The sequence below is a fragment of the Thunnus thynnus genome, chromosome 10 (assembly GCF_963924715.1).
Source record: "Thunnus thynnus chromosome 10, fThuThy2.1, whole genome shotgun sequence".
Taxonomy (NCBI): Eukaryota; Metazoa; Chordata; class Actinopteri; order Scombriformes; family Scombridae; genus Thunnus; species Thunnus thynnus.
The window spans coordinates 33,812,125-33,822,670 of NC_089526.1; the positions used below are offsets into that span (position 1 = coordinate 33,812,125).

Here is a 10,546-nt window from a genome sequence, read left to right on the forward strand (position 1 = left end):
CTCTAGGTAGGTGGCCATCTGCCCTGACCAGTTTGGTTGAGAGAGAAGAGGGTGGGGGGGAAGCAGAGCAACAACAACAGAGAAGATTTGGCAAATTTCTCATGGGCGCAACTCATATACTCAGCTGCTCATCCCACAAATGCATGTTCCTTACAAATGTGGCAACATTTAAAAGGGAAATAAACAGGCTCTCCAACGGTATAAGATTTATTGCCAAGAAGCATTGTTACAAAGAAATCACAAATTTCCTTACTTCTTGTGCTAATGTGGCAAGAGAATAGGGATGAAGGGCACTAACCAGTGTAATCACAAGAATACAACTACACCACCCTGAGACAAATGTTACCTCAGACCAGTATCAATAACCCAAAAAGGCAATCAGGTTCGTTACACCAAGAAGCGAGAGACGTGGTTCCAAACATCAATTCTTTATTTTAATAGCAAAATTTGGTAAAAAAAAAAAAAAAAAAAAAGCTTGCCAACCACACAAGTATAAAGAGCGGCAGATTCAGGGCTGAGGTTTACCAGTGGAGGGGAGGTAGGAGGTGTATCCAGGGTCAAACCCAGGGATGCTCAGTTGAACAAAGCACACAGGAAAAAGGTGGAACCACCACCTAAAATCACCAACCCCACCACTGTGGGTGCTCAGCTCCTAAAAAAAGCAAAAAAAAAGCAAACGATGACAAGAAAAGAAAAAACCCCGCACACACACACCATTAAAACGGCTCAGCTAAAAGAATACTAGTCACGGTACTGCCAGCCCATAACACAGCAGCGGACTTGACCAAACAAAAGACGATGAGTGTTAACACTAATTATAAGCAAAGCAGCAGCATTCTTGCAGTGTGGGCCAGAATTGGTGCAGCAGCTCTTGGGTTAAGCTGCTAAATGCTGAACAGGGCCCACAGTCCTGTGATACATAATGAAAAAATTAAATTAAAAGAATGACAACTACTTAAAAAAAAAAAAAAAAAAAAAAAAAGAGATGAACCTGCACCATAGTGGGCTACATACCAATCAGGCAGCATCTGTAAGTTCAGGAAGAGAGAGTCTATGGAGCCTATGCTGCTACTACACATGGGGACCTAGAAACAAAAACACCCTATTACGACACACAACATAATTTGCGGAAGAAGATCACTTCTGAGGGAGGTGAGTCACCACAGAGGGATCTATAAAACCATAAACCACTAACATAACAGCATGAGAGCACTCTGAGGACCAGCACAGAAACTACACCCATACCTGCAGCAATTGCGGAAGTCTGGTGAACGGAGGCAGGGTGTGCCCAGAAAACTACTACCTGCCTTTATAGGGTGCCCACAGACAATGATTGGTTCCTGATCACAGAGTAATCAAGAGACTGAGACTACAGGCCTGCTCAGACCAGACAGGAATACATTTCCATTCTGCTACACTAAGTTTATATGACATAGGACTGATTGTCATATAGCACTGTGTGAGGGTTAAATTCAAAGTCCTTAAATATCAAAAAGTAATCTTCCTGAGAGATTTATTAATTTAAGTTTATGACTTGTTGTATTTATATTAAACACTGATAACTGTTTTGATTAAGTTTTAAAACAAGCGCACTCCTACACATGGTTTCTTTCTGTTACTCAGCTAAAGGAATATATCTGCGCTAAAGCTAAGCTAGCAATCTTCACCTACATTTGAAAAAATAACTGAAGAAACTTAGACTTGATCTTACCATTCTGAAACATCATGTTGAAGTCTCAACTGTGCAACAGCAGGTTCTTCCCCTTCATTCAGGATCAGTCTTCGTTGTCATGAAGTGAGTGGAGCAGGTGGACCCAAATGCAGAAGACAGCAGGCAGGATAAGATGAAGAATATTTAATGAACAACTCAAAGGACACAGAAGACACTGAGAACAGGAACCAGGAACACTGACCATAAACGCAGATGACTCGACAAAGACTGAACTGAAAGCTGGACTATAAATACACAGGGTCTGATTACAAACTGAACACAGGTGAGTGAAACAAGACACAGGTGAAACACATGAGGCAACTGACAAAGGCGGGAAAACAAAGGAAGTAAAGGTTACACCACAAGGAGAAAACATTTCAAAATTAAAAAGGAACTAAAGTAATCAGACAAGGAACAGGTGACATAACACAAGGGCAGACTGGGAGCTGATAGACTGGGGAAGACACTGGGAGCAGGGCATGGCTAACAAGGGTGATACAGGGCAGGTGAGACGAGGAGCACATGAACACAGGAGGAGTGAAGAAACACACAAGGGAAACACAGAGAAAACCAAATCCTAGAACACACAACACAATTTAACTGAAAATGCAAGAAAGTCACCCAAAGTAAAATAACATAAACAAGCTCAACCAAATGACCAGGCAACATAAGTGTAACACAGAAAACCCAAAAGAACACAAACACAAAGAATCCAAACATAACAGAAAGTCCTGGCAGGATGTGACATCTGCTTCATAGACTGCTATACATATATATATATATATATATATATATATATATCCATTTTTCCAGGTAATATATGTCTCCATTTTTCCAGGTAAAGATGCAATGTAAAGGAATTTGCATTATTCATTACATCGTATTCTGATTGGCTTGGGGTAAAGGTGGGGCCACACCTCCAGCTAATCGGAGTAGGTTGTCATTAATAATGCAGATTTTATGTATATTGCTTTGGAAACAGCCCGCTGGAGGACAGAGGGGACTCTGGGCTGTAAGGAAAGATGGATGGAAAAATATAAACATTCTAAATCTAAACACTTTTGGTGAATAAAATGTTACAGATATGTTTAAAATAGACTCAGTATTTATAAAAATGAGTCAAAAAGGGCCATAATACCAACTCTTTAGAATACCTTTCCACTCTCATGTGCTCTACTTAGTGAGGTAAACAAAGACTTCCTCCACCTGAAATGTTGCTTTGACAGCATACCACTGACTGCACTTGTGGAAAATATGACATTGTAATACTAGGAACAGTGCAGCCTCCAAGAAATACCATCTAACAACACAGATATCTATCTTTTTATTATCCACCAATGGAATCTGCTGTGTTACAGGAGGGAGTGAGGTTTCCCAGGCAGCATTAGGAAGCTGATCTTGCATCAGGCAGAGATTAATCATAGAGCAGGACACACTTGTTGGATATATCTTTTAATAGTACCATTTAGAGCACATGCATCAGGAATTAGAGGTATGCAGTGTGGATTTTATTCCAGAAAGAGACATGTGGGGATGGAGGGAGAAAGAGTGGTCAGAGGGAGGAAGGTGATGAGCTGGTGACTGTGGAGAGCAGGCTTAATTTTAGCACCAAAAATATACAGTATATTAGTTTTAGTCAACAAAAACTAAAAACAAGTTAGTTTAGTTTTCATCAATAAAATTTTTGTCTGATCTTTGTTGTGCAATTAAAAGTTTTATGTCTTATAAGCATTCTGAAGCTGTGGCCATCTTTGATGTTCACATTTACCAGGTCACAGGTGTTGGTGGAAAAGGCAGTTTACCTATCAGACTGTGATGGTTCAGACACATCCATGTCACTCTGCAGTGTAGTAATACAACAGACTCACAGTGCAAAGCTAGATTCACTCACTTGTTCACTAAAATACTGTTCACTTTAGCTTGAGATGAGCATCAGATAAAATTAAGTAATATTTCTTTAGAAAACATCTGCAGTCATTCCTACTGATAGCCTACAAACAACAGAATGCACCAAGAACACTTTTTCTTGTCTAATTTTCAGTGGGATTGTGGAGAATTTAGTCCATAAATCTTTTACTTCTTTCAAGATCCATTTAAGTCCCCCTCCACTCCAAGATGAGTTTTTCTTCTTGTTCCTTCAGTTGAATGTTGTTCTCTTCTTTGTGCAGAATGATGTATGTGCAGAGTTTGTCTGCTGAAGGAAGAAAGCTTCTCTGTGCTCACCTTCGATCTCAATTTAAAGACCCAGTGTGTAGTATTTAGTGGTACCTAGCAGAATGGACTTGGCATAAACTGAATAAAATATTCAGTATATTCAGTAATGTTTTAATTACTGCATAATCACCTGAAAATAAGAATCTTTGTGTTTTCGTTACCTTACAATGAGCCCTTTATATCTGCCTAGGGAGCGGGTCTTCTTCCATGGAGCCCGCCATGTTGCACCGCCATGTTTCTACTGTAGCCCAGAACGGACAAACCAAACACTGGCTCTAGAGAGAGCCTTTCATGTTTTTCGTGGGTTGTGCGGCCACTGTAAGTTCTTCTACAAGCTTGGAAGGGGAGGGGGAGGGGGAGACATATTCAGTTGGTTGCAATCTGCAACCTCACTGCAAGATGTCACTAAATCTTACACACTGGTCCTTTAAGGCGTGTTCCTACGAGCATTATTTTTACATGATGGAGAAGGAGATTGTGGTGGAAAACTGACTTCCCATGACAAATGTGCCAGTGAGAGTGCAAAGATAGCATTATGCCAATAAGAGACAGTTCCAAGGGAGTTAGCAAGAAGGCTAATCTGTGATATAGCATTTTGGTTTTCTGTGTGAAATGATTAAAGGCCGCCAGGTCCATTTTTAGTGCGAGAAAAAGGTGGAGGATGCTGAGACAGTAATTTTTTAGATAAGTCACACTTGTATTATCACCAAAGCATCAAGGTCACTTATGAACCTCAGAAATAAAGACCAGATGGTTGAATATAATTAAAAATGAGGTGGAAACTAGAAACTAAGCTCCATAATAGGAGGAGTTATGAAAAGTATATAACATGAGGTTTCATGATTTTGCATCAGGTTTTTTCTTTGTCCCGGGACAAGGAGGCCTCAGTTTGCTCTGTATCTTTTTATATGCACAGTAAATCTGTTCACATTGAACTCTACCAGCTTCCAGTGTATTTTTGAGTCTTTCTCTCATAAGTTTTGAGTTTAATACTAAGTTGTGAGTGACCTGAATATTTATTGGCCCATTTGAAGATTTTTCCACAACAAGATGTTGTTTCAAGTATTTTTAAAGAGGTCATTTCTTATTTATTTTTAAAAACTTTTTTGTGGAAAAGCCACATCAGACACAAATTATTATTACAAACAGAGTATTTTTATAAGTCTTAAAACATGTCTGAGGGATCTTTAACTAACATTACTGGTAGAGATGTTACTAAAAATGCAAAAGTTGCTGCCTATCAGCACAACAGGTCAAGCATCTAAGTCTTAGCAGCTAAAGCTTCTGAAAAAAAAGATATTTTTGGGTGGTGAAGGAAACTGTTTTACTAATCAGGAGCATACAATGTATGGTTTCACAAATGGATGCAGGTTATCAAGTCAATGTCAAATGCTATCTATTACCCTTTTAGATGATTACCCTTTTCATTATCTCACTGATGTCTATTATGTGCCCGGAATGATCAACTCTCTCCTCTCTCGCTCTCCTTGGAACAAATCAGAGTTTAAATCCAACATTGATAACTCCCCCCGTCTGCACAGAATTTTGATCATTAGCAACATCCATGCATCTATTAAGCAGAGCCTGGAGCTGATCCTAGCTGATATTGGGTGAGAAGTGGGATACACCTTGGACAGTCAATCACAGAGTAGACAGTAGCAACTAGGGATGTGCAGAGGGCCCAGTATTTGTATTTGTATCTATATTTGTTGAGGCAGCAAAATTATTTATATTTGTAATCGAAAAAAAGTGGAAAGAAGCTTAAAAATCCTGTTTTTGTTTTTGTTTTTGTTTTTATTACACTTCTAATTTTAGGATATTAAAGTGTTATAATAACTGTTCATTAATTAACTACCTTACGAAGGAGGTCCCTGCATCCGGTCTGGGACTGGAGTCTCCCAGATCACAGAAGACCGCACTGACTACTGAGCTAAAACTTTGCTCATTGCCTCATTGCAGACAGACTTCTACCGATTTATACACCCATAACACAGAGACAGCACACTGTGTAACGTGTAGAGAAGAACTTCAAAGGCGATTATTGCTTTGCACTTTTCATTTATTGCCTATTTTTTCAACATAACTTTGTGGAAAGGAGAAGAGGAACAAGAGGTTATGGGGCACTTTGCATGTGTCAGTAGCTCAGCTTTATCTTTGGGGAACACTCCCAACTCCAGGAGTGATGTCCAAATTAGGAAATGTGCATCATGTAGCAGGTGGATGTGACTCCCCTTGTTGAGACCTGCTGATAGATGTAACATTGGAGGACAGAGACTGAGATAATGATGTAACCGAACTGCGTGCTGGTATTTGACATGATTTTTTTTCTTCCCAAAGACAAATAACTTTAAAAATATTTGTATGAAATCAATATTCATTAAAAAAACACTATTTGTGCTTTGCAGAATAACGTATTTGTATTCAGGCACACCCCTAGTAGCAACAAGTTCTCCAAATTAAATCTGTGGTTGGTCAATTCACGCCAGAACACATAGAAATTTCTTCTGATGCCCTTACAGCAGTCATTTGCAGAATGACATAATTTGTCTGTGCCTTCCAAAACCATTACAAATCACTGATGAAAAATAAATACTGTACATTTATGATGTGACAATGCTAGGGTTAGGGTCTGGTTAGGTTTAGGTACAAAAACCACTTGGTTATAGGTTCAGGAAAAGATCATGGTTTGGGTTAAAGTTACCACTTCATTAAAGTTAGGTGACCTCCGTCATCATAATAACTACGGTCTCTAGAGGGCACTGTCACTTGAACAGAAACAGACTTCTGTGGCATTATTAAAATACCTTTCAAGATACAACCTGCTGCTGTATAACAGGCAGAAAATAACATTTTGATGTTTCCATTAAGCTTTGCACACAGCATATGACCGAATCACAAAGTAACGTACAGAATGCTGATGTCACAAATGGGATTAATTGTTGAATAAGACTGCATTAACAGTTAATTAAAAGAGTAATTAATTTATTTTTCCATTCATCTATCTTTCACATTATCACTTAGTTTTCACATGTTGAGGACAATTGTCATACTTTTTGTTCATGTAGGTTACTTTTTATTTAGTTTTAGTGTTGAGTGTTTTTGTTGTGTAAAAAGCTTGTTGAGGAATATTTTTTTGGCCTAGTTTATGAAATTTATACTGATTGTAAATCCACAGTCAGTGGCATCCTGAACCCCCTCCCCTGCTAAGACCCTGCAGATATCCTGTAAGTCCCAGCAGCTTCACTCCACCCTTGTTCTACATTACAGTATGGGCGCCTAGTTCACCAAAGCTGAGGTCAATGTAATGAGAGAATGGAAAAACTGACTTGTCTTTTTTTCTCTCATTCTTTCTTTCATTTTAACTGTGATGAATTTAACATGTTGAAGATCATGAAATCCAACCGAACATGAAAAGCCTGCCCTCAATGGCCATACTTTTCAGGTTTGTTAACTCAGTTGACTAACTTTCCCAAAGTGTTTGAAATATAGCCATGTGCGATAAGTGCAGCTGCACTTCCTTCTGCAATCTGATGACCGTAGCTGCTCCACCACACTTCTGCAGTTTCCATTTCCTGTCAAAGTCGGCCTACTTTCCCACCAATAATGAAAAGAAAACTTACAAACTGGATTGGTGAGGCACTTTCCCACACTGAGATGGTTGTAACCATTCATTCTCAGTTATAGTGAATCAAGACACCACTTTCATGCAACACGTGAGTTTGTCAAATGTGTATGTAGCTCTGGAGATGTTTGTCATCACTAATATGTTCCATTTCAAAGCTGTGTCCTTTTCTATCTGAGGAAGAGCTGACTGCTGTTTAAACAATATGGAGTTTTGAAGGCTGATGTTAATTCTCTTCCACAATTGCAGTGATTAGTTTCTTGTCCCCAAAATCTATTTCTGATCAGAGTGAAACTGTCTCTGAAACAGCACATCTTCACATTCTCCTTTAATTAGCTATAACTGCTGTCTCAATATTGGACATGGATTTTATAATCCATGTCCAGTATAGACCAGTTTTACTGATGATGATACAATTCTGCTGGTCAACTAAAGCAGTTGATAAATTTGAAGAAGCTGCCTCATCATTATTGCATAATTTAACCTGCAATGATCTTGGTCTTATGGGATTTGATATTCATTAAAGGCAGCTAACCCTGTTACATTACATTACATTAACAGCAATATTGCATTTTTTTAAATGACATCCTGGTCTAGACAAAATAAAGTTTTACCACATCACATACAAGTAAGTTAAAATGATTTTGAATGTGGTTTTCTGTTTCTGTTTCTTCAGTGGAGAATGAGGCAAATTTTATTGTTATTTTTAGACTTACAAGATGAAATAAATAAGTCTAAATTTTGTTTAACTTATCGGTATTTTGCCATACTTTGTATTTTACCTATTTTTCTTCATTATCTTCTCCTACGACATCACATATTGCTACAAATTAAAAATCACCTTCCAAATGAAGTTAGCACATGGAACAGACTCTGCTGAGTACTTAATGTTGAAATGTATCGCATCAAAATGTTTTACTATGAAAATCATATATCTGAATTTATCTGAAACTTCATCATTACCTAACACTTTATTATAATTACAATTCCCCCTATTTAGCATTTATAAGCAGTACACAAATGTCACACTGTAATATAGTTACAGGCAGATATAAGCACATTTGAAGTGTTTATTAATGTATAGTATTTGTCAGCAATTATAATTTCTCCTATGAACATGTATTTTATATTATTACAAGTTTGTTTTACTATATTGTCATTTATTATCTGTTGTTACAGCAGCAAACACTTATGGATGCCCACAGGAGGAGTTAGACAAATACACGAATAGACACTACTACCAAATGCTTAATAGGGGGACTTAGTGTAAAGTGTTACCCAATACTCAGTAGTGGTTAAATACCACAAACAGGTATTCAGTTGCTGATACAATTCATATTATTGCAGCCTTTCATTGCACTCATATTGTGACCTGAAATCCAGCTTTAGTGATAACCTTGGAGCCATTGACTAAAGTCCTCCCATATTACCCTGGATCCAGTTGTTTGATCAGGACTTGCTAGATTAATAAGAATAATAGTAAATATTAACCAGCTGTGATCAGAAAAGCTGCTCTGTTCCTCTTACAGCAAACTCCTCTAGACTTAATCCCAGCATTCTCACTGACTGTCTCTATTAGGGGTTCTGTGCTAATTAGTATGTTTTCAGTATGGGATTATCAGTGTGTGTGTGTGTGTGTGTGTGTGTGTGTGTGTGTGTGTGCGTGCGTGCGTGCGTGTGTGTGTGTGTGTGTGTGCGTGCATGTGTGTGTGTGTGTGTGTGTGTGTGTGTGTGTGTGTGTGTGTGTGTGTGCGTGTGTGTGTGTGTGTGTGTTCTTTTCAGACTGAGGCTCATTCTGTTCCAGGATAAATCCTGCTCGTCTCTGCACGATCTCCTCATTACCATTCAGCTGCTCACACAGCTTACCTCAGCTCAGGTGTGTCCCCACTCGCATGCCAGTCCAACTGCCTCAGGGTGTTCCATTTGACACCCACCAGCAGTCACCCATGGGTGTCCTTGTCTCCCCTCATAAAGCCTCTCCTGGCGTCTTCACACCCTGTGTGAATGCAACTCTGAGCTGACTGGACAGAAGAGAGCCGCAGGGCCCGATGTCTGTGTGATTGTCTGCTTGGCTCCTTTCAGAGACGATTAGTGTAAAATCCTTCATTACACAGAAAAAGATTAGGTAACCCTCAGGGGAGAGCTGTGGATGTGTGTCGGAGCTTGAAAGCTGTGTATTTTATTCAACTACATGATGTGATGTGACACATGATAGTGTGCCAGGAGGTGCTGCGGTCAGGGTGCGGCAGTGGAGGATGAGGAGGAGAAAGAAGGGCAGAAAAATTTGAGGAGGAGGAAGAAGAGGACAAAGAAATGATGAGATAAAAGGAGAGAAGGCAATGGAGTGACAGGAGGAAGGAGAAGTGGAGGTAAAGGTGGAGCAAAGGGGAAAAGAAGCAGTTGAGGAAAAAGAAAGAAAAAAAAGAAGCAGTGAAAATGCAGGTAGAGCAGGTGGTTAAAAAAAGCGGATGGAGACATGCATGTGGAACAGGGTGCATCGAGTGCAACACTTGCATAGACCATAGATAGAAATCTTGTGGTTTCCAATGAAAAAAAACATATTTTGATCACCCTGATGAGATGAGTAATTTGCAACAGGACACGCACATTTAAAGAAGATGGTGGTTGGATTTGGCAGGGCGAGGTGCTGAGTGAAAGGAGATATGTAGACCTCTTGCAGGGACTTGATCCTGCTTTTATCTGATGCTGGAGTCAGATCACATTTACTGCTCTGCATCTGTTTGACATCCAAATAAACCCTCTTAATGCGGCAGAATATTAACAATCAAATCAAACTGATTCTCAGATTCATGCATATTGATCAAGGCTTAGCATTGATGATCCCAGCCAAAGCTTTACAGTTCCCAATAATCCATACAGAGTTATAAGTACAGAAATAAGCATTTCAGAAAAATTAAGAAATTAAGAAAAAAGATGTGATCAGAGTGTCTCACACTGCCCACTATCAATCAGGTTGTCTACATGCATACCAATAACCA

The 10,546-nt window shown here is 39.1% G+C and overlaps 1 long non-coding RNA gene across 1 annotated transcript; it reads right to left on the reverse strand.

Moving 5' to 3' along the window:
• Positions 1-291: 291 nt before the first annotated feature.
• On the reverse strand, positions 292-2,032 carry LOC137190629 (uncharacterized). Its single transcript, XR_010930268.1, has 3 exons — positions 1,712-2,032; positions 1,015-1,085; positions 292-652 (listed from the first exon to the last, which is right to left on the reverse strand). It is a non-coding gene; the product is annotated as an uncharacterized lncRNA (long non-coding RNA).
• Between the last annotated feature and the right edge of the window lie 8,514 nt (positions 2,033-10,546).